General features: G+C 45.8%; 2 long non-coding RNA genes across 2 annotated transcripts; one reads left to right on the forward strand and one right to left on the reverse strand.

Moving 5' to 3' along the window:
• Positions 1 to 6308: 6308 nt before the first annotated feature.
• On the reverse strand, positions 6309 to 21152 carry LOC133242315 (uncharacterized). The gene is made up of 4 exons (XR_009734833.1): positions 20157 to 21152; positions 19536 to 19621; positions 11738 to 11859; positions 6309 to 7968 (listed from the first exon to the last, which is right to left on the reverse strand). It is a non-coding gene; the product is annotated as an uncharacterized LOC133242315 (long non-coding RNA).
• Positions 10690 to 12572, forward strand: LOC133242316 (uncharacterized). The gene is made up of 3 exons (XR_009734834.1): positions 10690 to 11125; positions 11819 to 11912; positions 12258 to 12572. It is a non-coding gene; the product is annotated as an uncharacterized LOC133242316 (long non-coding RNA).
• Positions 21153 to 21435: the final 283 nt, after the last annotated feature.

Here is a 21435-nt window from a genome sequence, read left to right on the forward strand (position 1 = left end):
CATTACTTTGTCAACAAAGGTCTGTCTAGTCAAGGCTATGGTTTCTCCAGTGGTCATGTATGGATGTGAGAGTTGGACTGTGAAGAAAGCTGAGCGCCGAAGAATTGATTCTTTTGAACTGTGGTGTTGGAGAAGACTCTCGAGCATCCCTTGGACTGCAAGAAGCTCCATCCAGTCCATCCTAAAGGAGATCAGTCCTGGGTATTCATTGGAAGGACTGATGTTGAAGCTGAAACTCCAATACTTTGGCCACCTGATGTGAAGAGCTGACTCATTTGAGAAGACCCTGATGCTGGGAAAGGCTGAGGGCAGGAGGAGAAGAGAACCACAGAGGATGAGATGGCTGGATGGCATCACCGACTCAATGGACATGGGCTTGGGTGGACTTCGGCAGTCTACCATGGACAGGGAGGCCTGGCGTGCTGCGGTTCATGGGGTTGCAAAGAGTCGGACACGACTGAGTGAAACTGAACTGAACTGAGGTTATCTATACTATTTTCCCAGAGGAAATTCCTTCATATTGTGAACAATGATTCATCAGGACAAAATGGTTCACTGAGAATCTTAGGATAGAGGCTCAGAATGGGCTTGGATATCTTCTAGTGCTATAGCCTGACTTGTGTAACCACTCCTCACCCCAATTAGTCTTTTCAAGACTTAACTCTAATGTGATTATATTTGAAGATAAAAAATTTTAGAGATGAATTTAAAAGAGGTCATGAGGGGACAGTCTTAATCCAACAGGATTAATGGCCTTATAAGAAGAGGAAGAGACAGAGTGATCTCTTTCTGCCTACACACACTGAGGAAAGGCCATGTGAGGACATAGGGAGAAGGCCATCATATGCTGGCGCCTTAATCTTGGCGTTAACAGCCACCAAATTTGTGAGAAATAGATTTCTGTAGTTTGAGCTACCTAGTGTATGATACTTTGTTTAGACAGTCTGAGCTAAAACACCTAATCTAGGGTTTTCTTAACGGTGATCTGGAAAATGCTGTTGTGCCTGGACTGTTAGTAGGTGTTGGTTCTATGGTCAAACGCCTTTGAGAATGTTGCGTGATATTAACATCTATCGATAGTTCACAACTTGCATTAGGCTGTTAAAGGCTTTCAGAGCCCGAGAGTGAGGATACCTGGCTACCTTGTTGGAGGAGCACCTTTTAACATCTACATCACAGATTTCTTACATGGGGCCTGTGGAAGCCCTGGGGGACTGTTTTTGTTCTTGTTTCACACCTGTCCAGGCCTTGACTTTGCTAACTCCACACCTCTGAACCAGAATATCTAGGGACAGAGTGCCCGAGATTATGAATGACTAAAAGCATACAGATTTTTGTGGAGCTGAGTTTGGGAACTACTGTTCCAGGACAACACTCTCATGTTATAGGCGAGGAAATTAAGATCCTTGTAGGGAAAGTGCTTGCCAAGCGTGAGCACACAGCAAATGTTTGGACCATCGCCCCCTCCACTATAAATAACACCTGAGGTTTTTGATATTTCTGCCAGCAATCATGATTCCAACTTTTGCTTCATCTGGCCCAGCATTCTTATGATGTACTCTGCCTATAAGTTAAATAAGCAGGGTGACAACATACAGCCTTGACGTACTCCTTTCCCAATCTTGAACCAGTCTGTCGTTCCATGTCTGATTCTAACTGTTGCTTCTTGGCCTGCATACAGATTTCTCAGAAGGCACGTAAGGTGGTCTGGTATTCCCATCTCTTACAGAATTTTCCACATTTTGTTGTGATCCACACAGTGAAAGGCATTGGCATAGTCAATAAAGCAGAAGTAGATGTTTTAATGGAACTCTCTTGCTTTTTCAATGATCCAGCAAATGTTGGCAATTTGATCTCTGGTCCCTCTGCCTTTTCTAAATGCAGCTTGAACTTCTGGAAGTTCATGGTTCATGTACTGTTGAAGCCTGGCTTGGAGAATCTTGAGCATTACTTTGCTAGTGTGTGAGATGAGTGCAATTGTGCAGTACTTTGAACATTCTTTGGCATTACCTTTCTTTGGGATTGGAATGAAACTGACCTTTTCCAGTCCTGTAGCCACTGCTGAGTTTTCCAAATTTGCTGGCATATTGAGTGCAGCACTTTCACACCATCATCTTTTAGGATTTGAAACAGCTCAGCTGGAATTCCACCTCCACTAGCTTTGTTCGTAGTGATGCTTCCCAAGGTCCACTTGACTTTGCATTCCAGCATGTCTGGCTCTAGATGAGTGATCACACCATCGTGGTCATCTGGGTCATTAAGCTTTCTTTGTATAGTTCTTCTGTGTATTCTTGCCACTTCTTCTTAATATCTTCTGCTTCTGTTAAGTCCATAGCATTTCTGCCCTTTATTATGCCCATCTTTGCATGAAGCATTCCCTTGGTATCTCTAATTTTCTTGAAGAGATCTATACTCTTTCCCATTCTATTGTTCTCGTCTTTCTTTGCATTGATCACTTAGGAAGGCTCTCTTGTCTCTCCTTGCTATTCTTTGGAGCTCTGCATTCAGATGGGTATATCTTTCCTTTTCTCCTTTGCCTATAGCTTCTCTTCTTTTCTCAGCTATTTCTAAGGAGTGCTCAGACAACCTTTTTGCATTTTGTATTTCTTTTTCCTGGGGATGTTCTTGATCACTGCCTCCTGTACAGTGTCACAAACCTCCGACCCTAGTTCTTCAGGCAGTCTTTCTTTCAGATCTAATCCCTTGAATCTATTTGTCCTTTCCACTATATAATCGTAAGGGAGTTGATTTAGGTCATACCTGAATGGTCTAGTTGTTTTCCCTACTTTCTTCAATTTCAGTCTGAATTTGGCAATAAGGAGTTCATGATCTGAGCCAGTCAGTTTCTGATCTTGATTTTGCTGGCAGTATAGAGCTTCTCCATCTTCAGCTGCAAAGAATATAATGAACCTGATACCAGTATTGACCATCTAGTGATGTCCATGTGTATAGTCATGTCTTGTGTTGCTGGAAGAGGGTGTTTGCTATGACCAGTGCATTCTCTTTGCCAACATTGCTGGGAGAAATTTCAATAACCTCAGATATGCATATGACACCATCCTTATGGCAGAAAGCGAAGAGGAACTAAAGAGCCTCTTGATGAAGGTAAAAGAGGAGAGTGAAAAAGCTAGGGTAAATCTCAACATTCAGAAAACTAAGAACATGTTATCCAGTGCCATCACTTCATGGCAAATAGATGGGGAAACAATGGACACACTGACAGACTTTATTTTGGGGGCTCCAAAATCACTGCAGATGGTAACTGCAGCCATGAAATTAAAAGACGCTTGCTCCTTAGAAGGAAAACTATGACCAACCAAGACAGCATATTAAAAAGCAGAGACATTACTTTCCGCAAAGGTTCATCTAGTCAAAGCTATGGTTTTTTCCAGTGGTCATGTATGGATGTGAGAGTTGGACCATCAAGAAAGCTGAGTGCTGAAGAATTGATGCTTTTGAACTCTGGTGTTGGAGAAGACTCCTGAGCGTCCCTTGGAGTGAGTGGAGTCCAACCAGTCAACCTTAAAGAAGATCAATCCTCAATATTTATTGGAAGGACTGATACTGAAGCTGAAACTCCAATCCTTTGGCCACCCAATGTGAAGAACTGAGTCACTGGAAAAGACCCTGATGCTGGGAAAGATTGAAGGTGGTGGCAGAAGGGGATGACAGAGGATGAGATGGTTGGATGGCGTTACTGACTCGATGGACATGAGTTTGGGCAAGCTTCAGGAGTTGGTGATGGACAGGGAGGCCTGGCGTGCTGCAGTCCTTGGGGTCGCACAGAGTCAGACAGGTCTGAGCTACTGAACTGAACTAAACTGAAAAATAACCCCTAGGTGACAGTCTGTGTGTTTGTTTTAGTCTGTGCCTGCACAGGTGGAGAAGATGAATGAGTACTGAATTCATTTGAGTCTTGAAAAACAACAGTTTTGTATTTCATGAATCAGTGCCACAGATAAAGCATCTGCCTGGGTGTTTATAGTATTCCTCACAGGCCAGGTCTCGGGCCTGGGAAGAGGAGAACTGAGGGAAAGTGAAGTCTAGATTTGGAAAGGAGAGGTGAAGGGTACCTTTCCTGTAGAGCCTACTCTGCCCACAGTGCCATCTACTAAATCTTGAGATGGGCAGAGATATATGTCAGGTGAGACAGCTAGTTTTCCCAAGCCATCCTTCTGTTGATATATTCTTTAAGAATGCATATTTTAAAAATATATCTGATGACGGGTCATTTAGAGAGGTGCCTCTTGAAAGTCTGTCATTTTGAGATCCTTTTTTCTTGTCCCTTCTACTCTTCATTAGCATCCTAGAATATTTGGAGAGTTGCAGCCTCTCCCAGGCCAATACTAGGGTTCTAGTCTTATATCTGCTACTAACTTCCGGAGTGACCTTAGGCAAATCTCCTTCCCTTCTTCAGCCTCCGTTTAATCATCTAATTGATTTGCATTACACTCCTGTAAATCAGTGCCTATTTGGATGATGGCTAATACTTGACTTCAGTGACTCTGATTATTTTTTAAATGACTTTGTTTTTGGTTGTGCTGGGTCTTCGTTTTTTGGTTGCACTGCATGTGGGCTTTCTCTAGTTGCAGAGAGTGAGGGCTACCCTTTGTTGTGGCGCATGGGCTCCTCCCTGCAGTGGCTTCTTGCTGTGGACACAGGTTCTAGGCGCACAGGCCTCAGTAGTTGCCGCACGTGGGCTTGGTAGTTGTGGCACACGGGCTTAGTTGTTCCGCAGCATGTGGAATCTACCTGGGCCAGGGATCAAACCTGTGTCCCCTGCATTGGTAGGCAGATTCTTATCCACTGCACCAGCAAGAAGCCCAGTGACTCTAATAATTTACATTGAGCAAGATACACACACACAGATAGACACACAGAGGAAACCACATATGTGGGTTTCTAATACCTGTTACATACTTATTAAGAGCTTCCCTGTTTTTTAGTGTCATCAGGGGAGAAATCCAGAGGTATAGTAGGCTCTAGACACAGAGCTCCAGTTCCACTTCTCTGTGATTCCCTTGTATCTGTCATCCTCCATGATTTGGCTTCATTGTCAGGCTCTTGGCAAGATGGCTACAGCAGTTCCCAGGAGTCACATCCAGATCCAACCATTTCCACAGGGAAAACAAAAGGACCACCCCTCTGTGCATTTAGTTCTTGGGGGAGAGGAAACATTTCTTAGAAGCACCCTAGTACACTTTTCACCTCTCAATGGTCCCGACTGAATCATATTTCCATTTCGTTTACACTCGCTGACAACAAGAATGATAGAATCCTGAAGAGCTTGCACTAATCTTTTTTCCCAGAAAGGGAGTACTGAAATTAACTGTTTATTAACCCTCTTTTGTCCCCAAGTTGGAAAGATAAATGCTTATGGTGCAAAGATGAAGTCATTCCTAATGAGAAGTATTAAACGGTCATTTTCATGATATGATTCAATAACTGCTGTCCATTCATTCTATCCCATGGGCCCTATGTATTTATGTGCAGAGGGAAAGGGGCCACCTCATGGAGATGGTAATATTATTTACCGTCCAAAGATGCTGTCATCCTTCTAGATTGACTTAAGGTATATTACCCAGGGATGGCAAGTGAGATGCAGTGTCAGTAAAGGAATAGAGTTAAATGGAAAGAGTGGTAGGCATTCATGAATTTCATTTGCAGTGGTGAGCTCAGGCAGCAGGCTGTCATTCTGTTTTCTGGGTTGTCTAATGCAAACCTGGACCAGATGCTAGCCTGTGACATTTGGTATTGAGTGGTTAGAAGGCTACTGGCATAATGTAGGGGAGGAAATTCAAAACTTCTGCACATGAGAGTACCGTATTGAATCTTATGCGGGTCTACCCATTCACTGCTAACTTTGCCCTCCAAAGAAATTAAAGCATCTTTCCTGTAACCCTTACCTTGAGAAATTAGTGGGTGAGGGAAGCATCAAAAGCTTGCAAAGGCTTCCGCTGAGACTGAGTTTGCCGTTGAGAAGTGATGCCATGGAAATGGGCTCTCTGATTTGTAGCATATTGGAGGGGGCCAGGCATAGATGAGCCTAGGTGGTGACAGTTAACATCAGTAGCAAAGAAGATATAACATACATCTGGGGATCATCTGACATGTTATGGATTGAATTGTGCTCCCCCTCCCCATAATTCATATGTCGAAGCCCTAATTCCCAATCTGACTATATTTGGAGATGGGGCCTTTAAGGATATAATTAAGGTTAAATGAAGTCATCAGGGTGGGGCCCTATTCTGATAGAATGAATGTCCTTGTAAGAGGGAGAGACACTAGATCTCTCTCTCTCTCTCTACAAACACGTAAAAGAGAGACCATGTGAAGGCACAAAGAGAAGGGGACCATCTGCAAGCCAGGAAGACAGGTCTCACCAGAAACCAATCCTGCTGGCAGTGTTATTCTTGGGCTTTCAGGCTCCAGCCTTATGAGAAAATAAATGTGAGCTATTTAAGCCACCCAGTCTGTGGCATTTTGTTATAGCATTCTGAGTGGACTGAAACACATGTACAGATCTCTGGCCACAGGTAATTAACCTTGGAGGTCCCGTGAATGAAATCTACAGATAATCCACCCAGGCCTAATTTGATTTCTATAACCAAAAAGATTCTTAGGTCTGGCCAACAGAAGTGCCTGGCATTTTACTCACTACACTAGCCTAACAAAGGAATAGCTCACGTTCAATTCCCAGGCATGATTTATTCACACCCAGAGTCCTTAGAATGGAGGATGGTCAGGTGAATCCTTTGTAACACTTGTGAAACTTCCTCTTGGCCTCACCCCAAACTACCTGTACCAGTTAACCCTGGCAACTTACAGAGTGAAGCAGGATAGCCACACACCTTCCAGAGGCTAACTGGAAACTGCCTTTAAGGCAAAACTACTGCTAAGGGATCCAGGACACCCCCGCAGTAGTACCTAGCACAGAATGGAGGGAGTGCTTTTGGAGGTTAGGAAAAAAGGGTTCTTCTCAGAGGTTGAAACTCAGAAGGCTCAGGGAGACCCTGACCCTCTCATCTAGGATTACTCTACCAGTTCCCAGGAACACTTAGCATCAGGTAACAACTGCACACTGCTTAGTATGTGCATTTTTTGTAATTGCGGTTGAGGTCAAGCCAGAAGGCATCCGAACTCCCCTGATAAAGCCAAGGACCCTCTCAAAAGGGACATTTGGCCTCCATTTAGAATCCACCAAATCAAGCCTAACCCCTTCTTTTGTATGAGGTTTGCCCATATTATAAAAACTTGAGACTATTACAGACCTTTTATGTGTGTATGTGTGGTGAGTGTGCACACACTGTTGGAGACTACTTCAGTGTGAACACTCAAGGCCTGGGCAGAGTGAGCAGCATCCAGGAGTTGAGCAGGCAGGCAAGTTAGGTGGGTCACAGGCCCACACCTGACCCTAGGTGGGGATGCCAGGAGGTGGGATATGCCAGGCCCACAAAGGGAAGTACCAGAAGGATGGCCCAGGCAGGCAGATCCCCCAAGACATCTGCAGGCCACCCTAAGCCAGGTGGTGAGGGCTCAGGCAGGCAGGGTTGAGGCCTGGCCCCAGGGCCCCTGGAGGGCTCCACTAGGGGCTGCCAATCGCTTGGGGCCTCCCTGAGCAGCTGCTGGAACTCAAGATGTGTCTGCCAGCTAGATTCAAGCGCTCCTGGAGGCGGCCAGGGAGGTGGTCATTCCTCTCCTCCAGGTGGTCCAGGCAGGTGTTGACCTGGTCCAACATGGGGATGATGGCTGCCTGAACTGCTTCTTGGGTGAAGCCGTCGACCTTGCCTTCTGTGCTGACATCCACAGGCCCACCCTGTTCCACGTGGCCATGAGACCTGGCGGGCATGTGCAGGCACAAGGCTCACATGGCCTTGGAGTGAGGCGGCGCAAGTTGGTTGTGCGGCGGCCGAGGCAGGGAGGGCAGAGGGCAGTCATTAAAACCTTGTGCTCATTGAAATCATCCTCCTGGGGAAAAGAAAGCAAGAGTGTCACAGTCTGTCCTGATTGAAGATGTGCCCGCTGGGTGGGTGGGCTCGGGTCTCTCTCTGATTATTCATAAAGATTTTATAGGCTGTGGGTGTCCACAACTCATATCTTGCCATCCTGGTCTAGGGGTCCCCCAAAGCTGCAACGTGTCACCTCCTGCCTGAGGGGTTCCTCAGGATGCAGATGTCAAAGAAAGTTCTCTGTTCTCTTATCAGAGCTGGAATTCACCTCTTTATCTCAGTATTATTACCTACTTGTGTTAAAGAATGACTTATCCATTAAGATGTGAGCTACCCGACTAAGCTATGCAAGTCCAAGTCAGCAGGCAGGAGAGAAACATGCTGAGATTTGGATGTGGGGGAGTGGGTCTTCTTCTCATCTGTACTCCTAATACAGGATTGGCAGGTATCAATTAAATAATTAATCAATTGACACATTTTGTGTTTTATAGGAGACCAAGGGATTTTAGGCCTGGGGAAGACTTGAGAGGAGTGTGCATATTTTTTTCCCATTTATTGAGGGCTTTTTTTAAGGCCAGGCTGTATGTATCTCCCACACAATCATTGCTGTAAGGATAAATGTGGTGATGAATGGTCATCTATTTCTATGTGGCTGGTAAGTGTCAGGGCTATCCTAACGTTCTGTTGCTTCCTCTAACCTCTGTGCTCCAACTGGTTCTATCTCTGAAAACACTGAGATCATCTTCTGCACCTTCTGAGGGATGCAGAGTTAAGACTGGGTGTGGCAGTTTGTCCCCATCCTTTTCTTCCGTAATCCACCACATAATGGTCTCTGCTCACCCTGCTGGAATAGACTGCTCCAGGAAACCTCCTGACTTCAGAAATTTCCAGGCAGAGACAGACTCTCATCTCCTGTCTACTGCCCCATGCTCCCTGGCCACTGGAGAAAGAGCTATGAGGTTGAGAAGGAGCGAATCACCTTCCTTATCAATAGAGGAAGTAAAATGGGGTAGCTTATCCTTATGGGAATTGCAGAGATTTTGGCCACCATCCAAGACTTCAAAAAGCACTTGTTATTCCCACCACGCCCAGGCTAATGTGGATCCACAGCTAAAACAGGCTCTCCATGCTACTAGGTCAGCCTCTTGGCTCTTATCATGTAGCAGATCCTGTGGTGCCCAAAACGTTTAGGGTGAATCGGTATGCTTGCTGTGTGGAGCATGTGGCAAGGAGCATTGTAGCTCAGGCTGCTAGGAGGTAATATCCACTATGATCCAGGAACCCATTTATGGTGCTGTTTCTCCCATTGCCAAGATTTGCAAGCTTCAGAACAGAGGGGCAGAAACAAAGGTGGTGTCTCTCATAAATAAATCTGATCCATCTGCAACACTTGTACTTTGTATCCCTGCAAGTCTGATCTCTGCTGGTTTAGAAGTTCTCGTTCCCTAGAAGAAGCACATCTAGGATGCAACAAAACAATGGTTCCACAAAATGTGAAGTACACTCTTAGTTCCTGGAGCCACTCAAAACAGGTCGTTATGGTGTTCATTCTTTAGAATGAGAACAGGGAGGAATACAAATGAGACTCAACCAGAAACACCCTCACAGATACAACCAGAAATAATGTTTAATTTGGATGCTCCATGACCAGTCAAGTTGGCACATAAAATTAGCCGTCACAGTGTGTAGGGCAACATCATGGACTGCTGCATAACACTGCACACCACGAAGCCTCAAATGATCTTTCCCATGGGAGGGACAGTGCTAGCATTTGATCACTTTCCTAGGAGCACTGTGCACTGTGACCATGCATTCCAGCTAAGGGACACCGTGCCTCTGTGGTCCACACACCATGTAGAGTGTAGATGACTTAAACACTCAAAGTAGTAAAGCCTAGGGGAACTGCGCCTTCTCGTTTGTACAATTCACAAATTGTGAGCAGGTGCAGAAATCTCTCAGCAAGAGGCCTCCTGGAAGGAAGGGGGCTTCCAGTCTCACTTTGGATAACTGTGAAGCTTAGTGACATTTGCAGCAGAGATATGAAATCCTCATATCTTTCTTCCTATAGCAATAGGAGAAATAACTCTTGTGGTTAGGGTGGGAACATGAATTCAGGAAAAAATTAGGGAAGTGATTTATGCCTGGGCCTTGTAGGAAGGACAAGATTTTCAGAGATAGAAAAGCAGGAAAGGATATGAAATTCCTGAAAACGGTCGTACCAATCCTAGCAAGCTTCTAAGAGTTAGCCTGTTGTCAGTGTTCCCTGGTCTTCCCCAAATGTCTGCAACCTGAACTGACTTGCAAAATATCCAGGTGCAAGCCTTGGGTCCCACACAACATGCACAGCCCAGTACTATCTGACCCCAGGGCTCAGAAACAAGTCCTCTGCATCTCTGCTCTGATACATCTCCATGTCCGTATCTAATATGAAGAACTCACATTTTGCCTGGAAGGAGTAAAACTTGGAAGGCTTCCTGGCTCCTAAGTCACTTCAGTCTTGTCCGACTCTGTGTGACCCCATAGACGGCAGCCTACCACGCTCCCCCGTCCCCGGGATTCTCCAGGCAAGAACACTGGAGTGGGTTGCCATTTCCTTCTCCAATGCATGAAAGTGAAAAGCGAGAGGGAAGTCGCTCAGTCGTGTCCAACTCTTCACGACCCCATGGACTGCAGCCTACTGGGCTCCTCCATCCATGGGATTTTCCAGGCAAGAGTACTGGAGTGGGGTGCCATCGCCTGCTCCAAGGCTTCCTGGAGGGGGACCTAGTTGATCTAGGCCTGGGTAAATGGAATGTTCATACTTCCAAAGACTAAGATGACAAGAAACAAAGCATGATGTATGTGCAAAGGCCTAAGAAGTAGAGCTAGGCCTTGAGGGATGGACACGGATATAGAAAGACATAGGAATACGAGCAGGGATTTCATGACGTCAGCTGGGCCTTGGGAAATGGACAGTTTCCCACCAGTAGACCTAGCTGAGAGGAATGGCCATTGTCCCCGTCAATCATCGCAGGCCCACCAATGACGATGTTGGGAGGCGGGGGCGTGAAAGGCGGAAGAAGCCCTAGCACGTGCCTAAGCTCCTGACTGTCTGGATTGTGCTATGGGGCTTCCGTAGACCGTTTTCCTCGGTTAGGATTTAACATGGCGGCTCCCTTTCCGGAAATGGCAAAAGTGTAAGTTTTACTAACTTTATTCGTATTTGGCTGTCTGCGGTGTGAGTGGAGAGTCGGGTAGATGGTGTGTCCTGACGGACACTTTGACAGACGTGTCTGCGGGCTCCTGGGTGGATGGCGGAGAAGATCTCTCAGGCACTTCCGGGTTTGGTGTTGGGCATTATTGTAACGGCATGCTGAAACTTGAAGAAGATTTTCTTGGTTTAAATGTGGGTCTCGGAGCCTCCTTCCCAGTTATAGTCTTAATGCTTTGTAGTGTTTGCGGCTTAAAGAGAGGGAAGGGCGGGTGCTTTTGGCTGGGTGGGTGGGGGTGCCAGACAGTCTGGTGACTGGCGGCCACCATGGAGCTGATTCTGCTTTCTATTGTAGGGCGTTTGGGGTGGATATATCGTTGCCGGGGATTGGTTCAAATGTTGATCTTGGCCATTTTTGTGACCTTTCTTTACCATTGAGGGTATTTCTGTTATTTTCCACGTGAAACGAGACAGTAAGGCTCTGAGGGACTGCGTGCGGTGTTAGGACAGCTGACGGCCCTTGACTGCCTTGGTGTTTTGTGGATAAGGGAAAGGGGAAGTTTTCCCCAGCCACTCATGTTACGAGCTTGCAAGTTACCTAATTTTCCTGCAGCTGTATTAGGCTGTCCATCTGTAAGCAAGTCTCCTTGTAGATCTGTATAATCACTGTTTCCTTCAGGACCTGTGATGGAAAAATCTAGTACTGGCCAGCCGATGGGCCTGTAATGAGAAGAGAGTGGACCCGGAATTAGCTGTCCAGACCTGCCAGATGAGTAAGTGCAACCTTATGTTATGTGGGGCCACAAATGCTGGGAGGAGGGTAGCATCCATCCCATCAGCTGTAACATTATTTAACATGGTGTTGAAATGTCTTCCCTGAGTCTCTAAGATCGGAACTTCCAACAATGTCAGGATCACTCCCTGAGCGCTGCTCAGACACTGTTTATAATGTCTTTAACTAGTCAATGGCGTCTTTTTCCAGTTCACCGTGAGTGCCATTATTACAGACGTACTGAATTTATTAGAATGTCACATTTCCAAAAAGCCTGATCTTGCCATTTTCACATCAGAGCTCTGATCTGTCTTTTTATCCTTTTGGAAAACATTTGTAATACCAGGCAGAAGCAGGCTGGACTGGATGGGATTGTGAAAAACAAACTTCAGGAATCCAGAGACTGTGGGAGTGCTGTGTTTTTTTTTTTCAGGTAGGGGAACATGGATTTGAATGTAATTTAAAGCCAGCTCTCTTTAGGAAAGGGGAGAAAGATGAGGCCTGTACACCAAGTGAGTGGCAGAGAATGATAGTCTGCCAGTCTATCCCCTCTATAAGTGGGTGGGCATTTACTTTGCAGGGGTCCTGGAGGTGTAGGCTAACAATTCAAGTAATATGCGGGTCAGGACTTCATTAAATATTTACCTTTCCACAGTTTGTCGGGCTTTTTTTTTTTTTTTTTTTTTTTGCTTTGCTTTGCTTTGCTTTGCAGGTGTTGCTGAGACAATACATCGTGTTTCATTAAAAATAAATTTTATTGTCTGAGTCTGACTCTTTCTTACTGTCATCTTTGAGCCTCAATTTCCACATTTGCAAAATGGGAATCAAACCTTGCTCTCAGGGATATCTCTTGTATGGTTTTTGTAAAGCACTCAGCACACAGGAGGTACGGAGGGAATTAGTACACCATTTCCAGAATATGGGAACAGAACATTGTGGCTTCATTTAGCTCGTCTCCCTACATGTCCAGACCCCCATTTCAACCAAACGTTTGTTTCCTTTCACAGGGCCAGCAAACTTCCTCAGATATTACTGGCCTTCTTGGAAACCAGCCTCATTAATCCTGCTATGATGCCAAGAGGTAGCCCAGCAACTCACACTTTGCCTTGCTCTGAGCAACTTTCTTTTCTGGCCATCTCTGACGCCTTATGCCGAAGCTGATGTGGCTCAGCACCAAGTTCAGGCACCAAGAAGGTGCTTGTTAACTGGCAGTGCCGAAAAGGTCTCTCTTTCATTGTCTGTGTAAAGTTACTTCTTTCCTGGGCAGTGGTTAATTTGTTGAAAATGTGTGGAAGAGTTTTCACAGTTGGGGTGGGGGAAAGCGCTAAATAGAAATGTGAACTCTTCCAAGGTGCATTCAGAGACACTTCTAACCTCTAGTTTCATAGAAACCTCGGGCTCCTCTGTTGCTCTATTAGCACGGGTTTTATCCAGAAGGAGGCATCACAGAACCTGAATTTCATTCACCAAAGGTTAAAAGAAAATGCACATTTCCTTGTGATTGGAAACTAAAGTGTGTAGTCTTTAGAGGGCATGTTTAAAGACTTTTTGTTTATCCCTGTAATTGGTGAAATTACTTTAAAGCTGTGAAAGATGGGGGTGGTGATAGTTTCCTACTCAGTGAAAACCTGAAGCCTGAGATACTTAGAAAAACCTGTCCTAGGCCCATGTTCCTTCACCAAGTGACATGATGGTGATCAAAACTGGCTTATTTCCTAGTCAAAACAGTTGTGAAACTTAAGAATAACCGTGAGGTCTTCTTGCCCTTCCATACACACTTGTTCCCACTGCCCATCAAAGTCATCTTAGCTGACTTCATTGGAGGCAGGGGTCAAGAAAACCTAAATGGATGGTTTAGTCAGTAAATCTTCTGTGTATGGGCACTCAAAAATAAGTCACAAGGTTGAGGATTCCACAAAGGTGACTCTCAAATTGGTGACAGTCTCACAAATCAGGGCTTTCATGGAAAGAGAAGGTAATCTTTTTCTGAATTTGAGATGGAATCTGGGTTTCTGGTTCCTTTCCAGGAATTCATTCCTAGGCCAGCCATGTCACTTAGGCTCATGAGACAGTACCTCAGTGAATGTCTACTCACTCGTGGGAATGTTAATGTTCCATAAATTCTTGGTGTGAGGTATTCCTTTGGATACACACCACAAGTGGGATTGCTGGACTAGACGGTCGTTCTGTTTTTAACTTTTTGAGGGAGTTTCATACTGTTTTCCATAGTAGCTGTACCAATTTAGTCTTGAACTAAATGAGTTTCGTGAGCGGTTCTCAGCCACTTTTGATTGTCGGTTCTTTTCAGGAGAAGTACTGGAGAGATTAGGGGCTCAAAGGGGAAAGCACGCCCCTGATCAGGAAAGATGGAATGACTGACTACATACGGACCTTCGTTGGGGTTCCTAAAGCCTAGAGGTGGGGAAGGGGCCGGGAAGAGTGACCCTCTATAGAGCTGCTCTCAGAGCACAAGGAGAAAGCTGGACAGGAGGACATAGGCCCTCAGTGTGAAAGGTGCATTGGACTTTCTGTGGTCAAAAGTGTCTGCTACCTATTTCTCAGTCCCTGGTACTGCCTGGGATCATTGTAGCATGGGGACTGAAGATAATAGTGCACATCGCTGAGTGTGACATGAGAGTGGATTACTTTGTGGCACAGGTGAGACTTTGATGATGAAGGCTTTACCCTATGTTACAGCATTCCTCAGAATTTTGGAGTTCACTGTTAGGGATGTTCTTGTGTTCCTGCTACAGTCTATGCACTGCCTTAGGCTGTCAAAAGCATCTGGGGAAAGGTGAGCTTTCCCCCTCCTATACTGTGGCCTAGAGCAGTAGTCTGAGAGAGTCTCCCGGGAGGTGCCCACTGATGGTGACTACACTTGGTTGAGTAGACCACTCAACTCTTCTGTTGGCACTACCTGTGGCCATAAAGAGGCACATGAAAGTGAGCTGCTGTTGCTGGTGTGTTCTAGTGATCTAGCAGCCAGACACTTCTTCCTTCAACACTCACACACCTCAGGTGCCTTGGTAAACTCCTAAAGGAGGTGCATATTGGCAACGGCAGCATGTGGGGTGTGGGAAATGTTGAGTCAGGGGCAGAAGTTGGCGGTAGCCTGATGTCAGAATTCTGTGCCTTTGTGCAGAGCGAGGGCACATTGGGATTCCCGAGGAGTCCCAACTCTGTAGGAATGTGGTTGGAACTTTCCACGTTCACTTTCTGCACTCTTCCACTGAGCACACTCTGCACATTGGTTGGAAGAAAGAGGTCCGATGGGTCTTGTCAATGAACTGTCCATGAATCCGGGGCCATTTGCTTCTTTCTGCGCATATGCCGATGAGCCTGGATGTCCAGGAACCTCCCGAGTCAGGTGCCCCAGCTGGAGCATGAAGCCCTTGTATTCCTCTTGCTGGAGAGGGCTACACCCTCAGGCTGTGGCTCTCTCTCCCCCCGTGTGTCTGCTACAAAGCCTTTCTAGCAGAAAGGCTGGCTGCTGGTGGCTTCTCTTCCATTTGGGTCTTCCTGTTGATGGGGGTGACATTGTCTCAAGGGGCCTTCTCTGCATTCTGAAGGAAGAAAGTGGTGTTGGTACAACAGTGGAGGGACAGTTCAGCATTGTTTGTGGTGGTGTGCTACTGGAGTCGGGGAGAGGAAAGGGGAGCTCAACGTGGGGAGGGAAAAGGTCCCATGGTTCCCCCATTTCAGGCTTTTGCTTTCTCTTGATTAGGGAAATTTGGGCCCAGCAGGGCTATGAGGAGGAGGCTCTGAGAGTATAAGGAAAGACTGACAGTGGGGAGGACAACGGTCTCTGGTGTGACGACTGTGGTGGGCATTGTGGGTTCAGGGCTCTTTTCCTGTCTCCTTTCTCCATTCTTGTGGCCTTCCTTTGGGTTAGCACAGCTGAGGGACAGAAGATAATAATGGACCCTGATGGGTATACTATAAGAAAATATGGCTTTCTTGTAAACTAGGACATTTACTATGGGAACAGGATTATTGTCCATTTTCCCAAGTGAATTGTGATTTTGTCTGCAAGTGAAGGCTTGGCTGTCTCTTCCTTGTTCTGTGTGGCCTAGACCCGTGGAAAACAGCTGTTGTGGAAGGGGAGCTCTCTGTCCTGCTGTACTGTTGCACAGTATGTAATCTAAGGGAGTTCTGAGAAGGAACTGCTGTTGCTTACACTATTGATTGTTTTTCTGCAGCGATATTTTCTGCCCTTTTCCTGTAGCTTTATGGGCTCTTGGTCACTGCTTTTGCTGCCAGGTCCCTGACGGAACACTCTTGGTTTCTCAGATTACCAAGAGGCTTATTTAACTTACAGAAAAGAGTTGCATACATTGCAGAGAGTCAGAGATGGCAACCCATTTCCTGGAGAATCCCAGGGACAGAGGAGCCTGGTGGGCTGCTGTCTACGGGGTTGCACAGAGTCAGACACGACTGAAGTGATTTAGTAGCAGCAGAGTCAGACAAAGAACTGACCCGTATTCCACCGTTTTTTAGGAAAGGCAAGAAAGAATGTCTTGTCCCTTTTCAGCATGAGCAGTTTAATTTTCCTTATTTTAGTTTCCCTTACAATGTGCTCCCCGTGAGATACCCCTGGGTATCTTCACCCTCCCTCCAAGTGCTGATTCCAAAGTCCTGGCCATAGTCAGACCTGTGCAGAGAACTTCCTCAAGAGGAACTTGTGGAAAGAGCTCCTGAAGGACAAGTAAAAAGTATGAGCGACTGCTTATCCTCTAGGAGCTTTTTACCCATACATATGTCCTCAGGGGGAATTCTCTGTGATCAATAGGATCACTCAGGATGAGGATTAAAACCACAAACCTTGTTTAGAGATGGTTTAAATCGCTCTGCTGATGTCAGCAGTCTGCTTGCAAGTGGAGCTGAACTTCATCTCTCACCATCCCTTTCTCGAGGGCTCTGAAGGAGCAGAGATTTGATCTCCAATTGGCAGAGGGCCGATTTCTGTGTCTTGTGGTGCACAGGACCTGCTCGAATATTTGGTAGGAGGCAAGGACTCAGATCCTGCAGAGTTTTAGTTATGGAATTGTAGTGTGCAGCTCTGTCCAAAAGAGTGGACAGAATGAGCAAAATAGGTGCATTCCTGTACAATATGAATGGTCTCTTCAACCGTCTGGACTTGAATTTGCCCTCCCAGTCGACTATGCTGACTCCAGCACACACACAAAATGGGTTACTGAGCGTCGCCAGCCAGGCCACCTCACAGTTTAGATTTGGGTTGGCTTTCTGAGCTTCCTTCGCCTCTCCTTATTCATGTGCAAGCCTACTGTCCTACTTCTCATCAGCTTTGGAAAGGAACAGCAGTGGGATCACTTCAGTGAATCCTAAGGAGATTCACTGGTTTACTCAGCCTCTCCCAATCAGTCAGACAGAGCACCTTCCAGAATGCTGAAAGGCCTGTTGTAGATTTTCCTCTAGTAGATTGTCAGAGTACTGAGCTACAGGATATAGGATATAGTTAAAGCTAGGAACCAAGCACCTGGGCATCTCCTCCGGACCCCAGAACTGATGTGTACTGGAAAGGCTAAGAGGGTAGGTCTTATTCCGTCATGTTTTTATTACCAGATAACAATAAATTACGAAGGTGGAATGAAACTTCAGAGTGGATGGGTGTGTTTATGATATAGATTATGGAGATGCTTTATGGATGTAAACTATCTCCAGACTCATTAGATTGTATACCTTAAATGTGTACTATATTTTTGTATGTCAGTCATTCCTCATACCTCAATGAAGCGGGTTAAAAACATAATAAAAAAGACTCTTCCATGATCACAAATGAATGCCCACCCCCAAGTGTTTTTAGACTTTAGAACTGAGAGGGAAGACTGTTTCTCCTTGGGGAAATGGGTAATGCCATTTACAGCTTCTGTATTCTGGTTTTGCCTTGGTTTTTCTATGGATACATAGTATTTGCATTAGTGGTGTATAAGGTTAACCTTTAGTCCATAGGGTTTTGAATTTCATAGAATCACAGCAGTTCTGCAGAAGTCGTCAACTTCATGTGGAGGACTTCGGCTCAAGGAGTGACCCTGTGACATCAGCGAGTGGTCATTTGACCAGAAATTGACTTTGGGTATTGTGCCTTTGGGAATGGCTTGGACTTTGGGTTGTTTTCATTTTCTGTAATATATGCTTTTGTGCTTACTCAAGAAATCTTTAAAAATTGTGTACCCATGGGGGCATGTCAACATGTGTGTGCGCTGTATTTGTATTCCACAGGGTGGAAGGCCCTGTCTCAGGCTCATTGGTCTCTCTAGCAGGCCTCTTTTTCTCTCAAACCTTCCCACAGCCTTCTATTTTCTGTGTCACTGAGTTTCCTGGCGAAGCTACTTGGTTTGGTATACTTTTCATCTTATCCTATTTGAGCCAGTAATACTTTTGCTATAGTTTGGGACTAGACCCACAAGAATGAGTGAGAGCCTGCAAAGGTTCACTAGTAACCTTTACTGAAGAGAATGTAAAAAGACATACTGTTGGGACTTCCCCAGCAGTCCAGTGGTTAAGACTCCGTGCTTCGAATATAGAGGGGAGGGGTTCAATCCCTGGTGGGCGAACTAAGATCCCACATGCTGCATTGCATGGCCAAAAAAAAAAAAAAAGAGAGAGAAAGACATACTGCTGAGTTTCCCTGAGCTAGCCTCATTTCTGTGTCTTTAAAATGTATTTGTTGCTTAAGTTTCTTGTATTTTGTTAAATACTTGTGTTCTGCCAATAAAATCCATTTGCTTCAGAAGATCTCACTTGTATGTGTTTCTTACTCACAATGAACACCAGCATGATCAAGGAAGCTGCGGCTCTCTCATGGGCATTGTCACCTGAACCAGGGCGGAGCATTAAGCTCTGAAGGCTGATGTGTTAAGAACAGGAGTGGGTGGCAAAGGGATGGGGTCTCCAGGCCATGCTAAAAGTTCCCCTCTTTGTTAAGCTCGCCCCTTTGTTCAGGGAAGTATTCCCCTTAATGTTAGTCAGTCATTCATGTCCGACTCTGTTCGACCGCATGGACTGTAGCCCGCCAGGCTCCTCTGTCCATGGGATTTTCCAGGCAAGAATACTGGAGTGGGTTGCCATTCCCTTCCCCAGGGGATCTGCCTGACCCAGGGATCGAACCCTGCTCTCCTGCATTACAGGCAGATTCTTTATCATCCAAGCCACCTGGGAAGCCCAATCCCCTAAAGGTAGCAGGTGATCTAACACCTCCCTATGAGAAGTGATACTTTTAGCCACTTCATGAAGGCCATGAATGCATATTTGGGGATCGTGGAGAAATCTTCGGATATTCCCAAGGGCAAGGAGAGGTAGGGTGACCAGCATGGTTTCAGAGAAGATTAGTTGAGAAGTCGGTAGGACCAAACTAGAAGCAGCAAGCACACAATTAATTCCTGCTGAAGCCTGCATTAGAATCTCGGTCCCTTGTGCCTGAGACATCTTTTATTATGCCACACCATTAGGTCTTATAAAGATTTTGTAATAGCAGAATTAAATTAGCTAAGTGGGTAGAGTTTTTTGGCATTGTTTATTCTTTAAACATATGGATACACTTTCCAGTTCTAACTGGAATTAGAAATGCAATTAACTAAAATTGCAGGTCTTACGTATAACTTACCAAGTTTAAACATTTCAGCAGGGACTTCCCCGGTGGTCCAGTGGCTGAGACTCCATGCTTCCAATGCAGGGGGCCCATGTTCGATCCTTGGCTCGGAAAATAGATTCCACATGCCACAAATAAGCCCCAGCGCAGCCAAATTAATAAATATGAAAAAAAAAACAAAACATTTTCCCAGCAAATAGCCCTACTGTGGTCAGTTACACCCCCCCCCCCCCCATCCCCACAGGAAAGGAGAGTAAGACTGGCAGTGTGTTCTGCCTGTAGTTCTTCAGGGTGGCTGGGTGTCATAAAGATCTTGGGCTGAAGGTGGCAGCAATTCTGTTCTTGCCGTTCAGTCTAGAGGGCCTCAAGCTTCAGTGTCTCATTTCCTGCCCGAGAGGTTCATCAGGATGCAAAGCTCAGATCACTTCTCTTTTTCTCTAATTGCAGCTGGAACTTTGTATCCCTTAATTATCCTCTCCTGCTACAGAACGAGTGTCACAAAGACTGTAAGCCATCTCCCATTGGCCCTATTTCAGGTCAGTGGGTATGATTTTACCTGAGGCATTTGCATTTAGACTGCCAAACACCATGAAATCCCACTACCATTCTGATCTTAATTGACACACCAAGCCTCACCTGCGGTTTCCATGGAGGCGGGCCCAGGGCCGGGGTGGGCAGGGCTGAGAGCCCTACTGGCGCCTGCGCAGGCCCTGCCCTCAAGAGCAGATGGTTGCAAGTGCGCAGGCGCAATGTGGAGGCGGAGCTAGGACTGAAGGGGCGGGAGAAGAGGGCTGCGGATGGGCGGGGCTAATGGCCATAAGGAGGCGGGATCAGAAACGAGGGGCAGGGCCTAGGTTTCCCCAGGCGGGCAGTGGGTGAAGGGCAGGGGCCAGGGCCCAGGACTCTGCATCTTACAGGATCGGGGCGAGGCCCTCTGCACTTGGAGCAGAGGAGTCAGCCAGGTGCCCACCCTCCCTGCTGAGCCCGCCACTCACTTGGCCTTCTGAGTTCCTTGGCTTGCATGAGGTTCTGTGAACACATTTCCCTGCTTATTCATGCATCTCTCAGACAGATTATTGGCACCTACGCTGCAGATGTTGCCTGCATCATTAATGGGAAAGCCCCAAACACTAGCCAGCATAATCCAGAGCTGCATGTTCAAAGAGTGCACCGTGACCAGGGAATGTAAGCAAGGTTGAATGCTAAGAAATCTCTTAATTTTCTATATTAAAAGACTGAAAGAAAATAATCATCTGGTCATCTGCATCAGCTTTGAAAAGATAAAAATGAAGGGGTATCTGATGTTACCAGAGGCATTTGCTTTTAGTCTATTACCAATACCAGAAAATCAAATTAACACTCAGATCATTAAGTTACTTTCTCTGACATCATCATCACATATATGCACATAATTCACTGTTTACTTAGGGCAATGGCACTCCAATTTCTTTCACAAATCATGTGTTTTTATGAGACAGTGCTACAGGTCAGCCTCCCTGGATACCCACAATAGCTCAACCCGAAGGGGATGTGACTCTTGTTCCAAATGAAAATATGTAATTAACTCACCTGTTTGGAGTTTGGATTTTAGTTGAACTCTTACTTAATATATTGCATATATATAGGAACATTTAAGGGAATCTTAGTTTTTCGGATTTTATAAGTTTACTTTTAAAAAAAAAAAATAGGTTTGGTATTCATGAAGGTTTTCCTCACTGACTGCTTTATTGCCCCTCCCAACTCTGTTCTTCCTCTTGTCTTCTTCCCCTTTGTAAATGAAAGTTCTTTTCTTCATATTGCTTAGGCCAAGCACCTTGGCATCCTCCTTGACTCCTCTGTTTCTTTCATGTCCCACACTAACTCCATCAGCAAATCCTCAGCTCTGCCTTCAACATATAAGCAAAGGGCTGCACAT

Source organism: Bos javanicus, chromosome X (assembly GCF_032452875.1).
Source record: "Bos javanicus breed banteng chromosome X, ARS-OSU_banteng_1.0, whole genome shotgun sequence".
In the NCBI taxonomy this organism is placed as follows: Eukaryota; Metazoa; Chordata; class Mammalia; order Artiodactyla; family Bovidae; genus Bos; species Bos javanicus.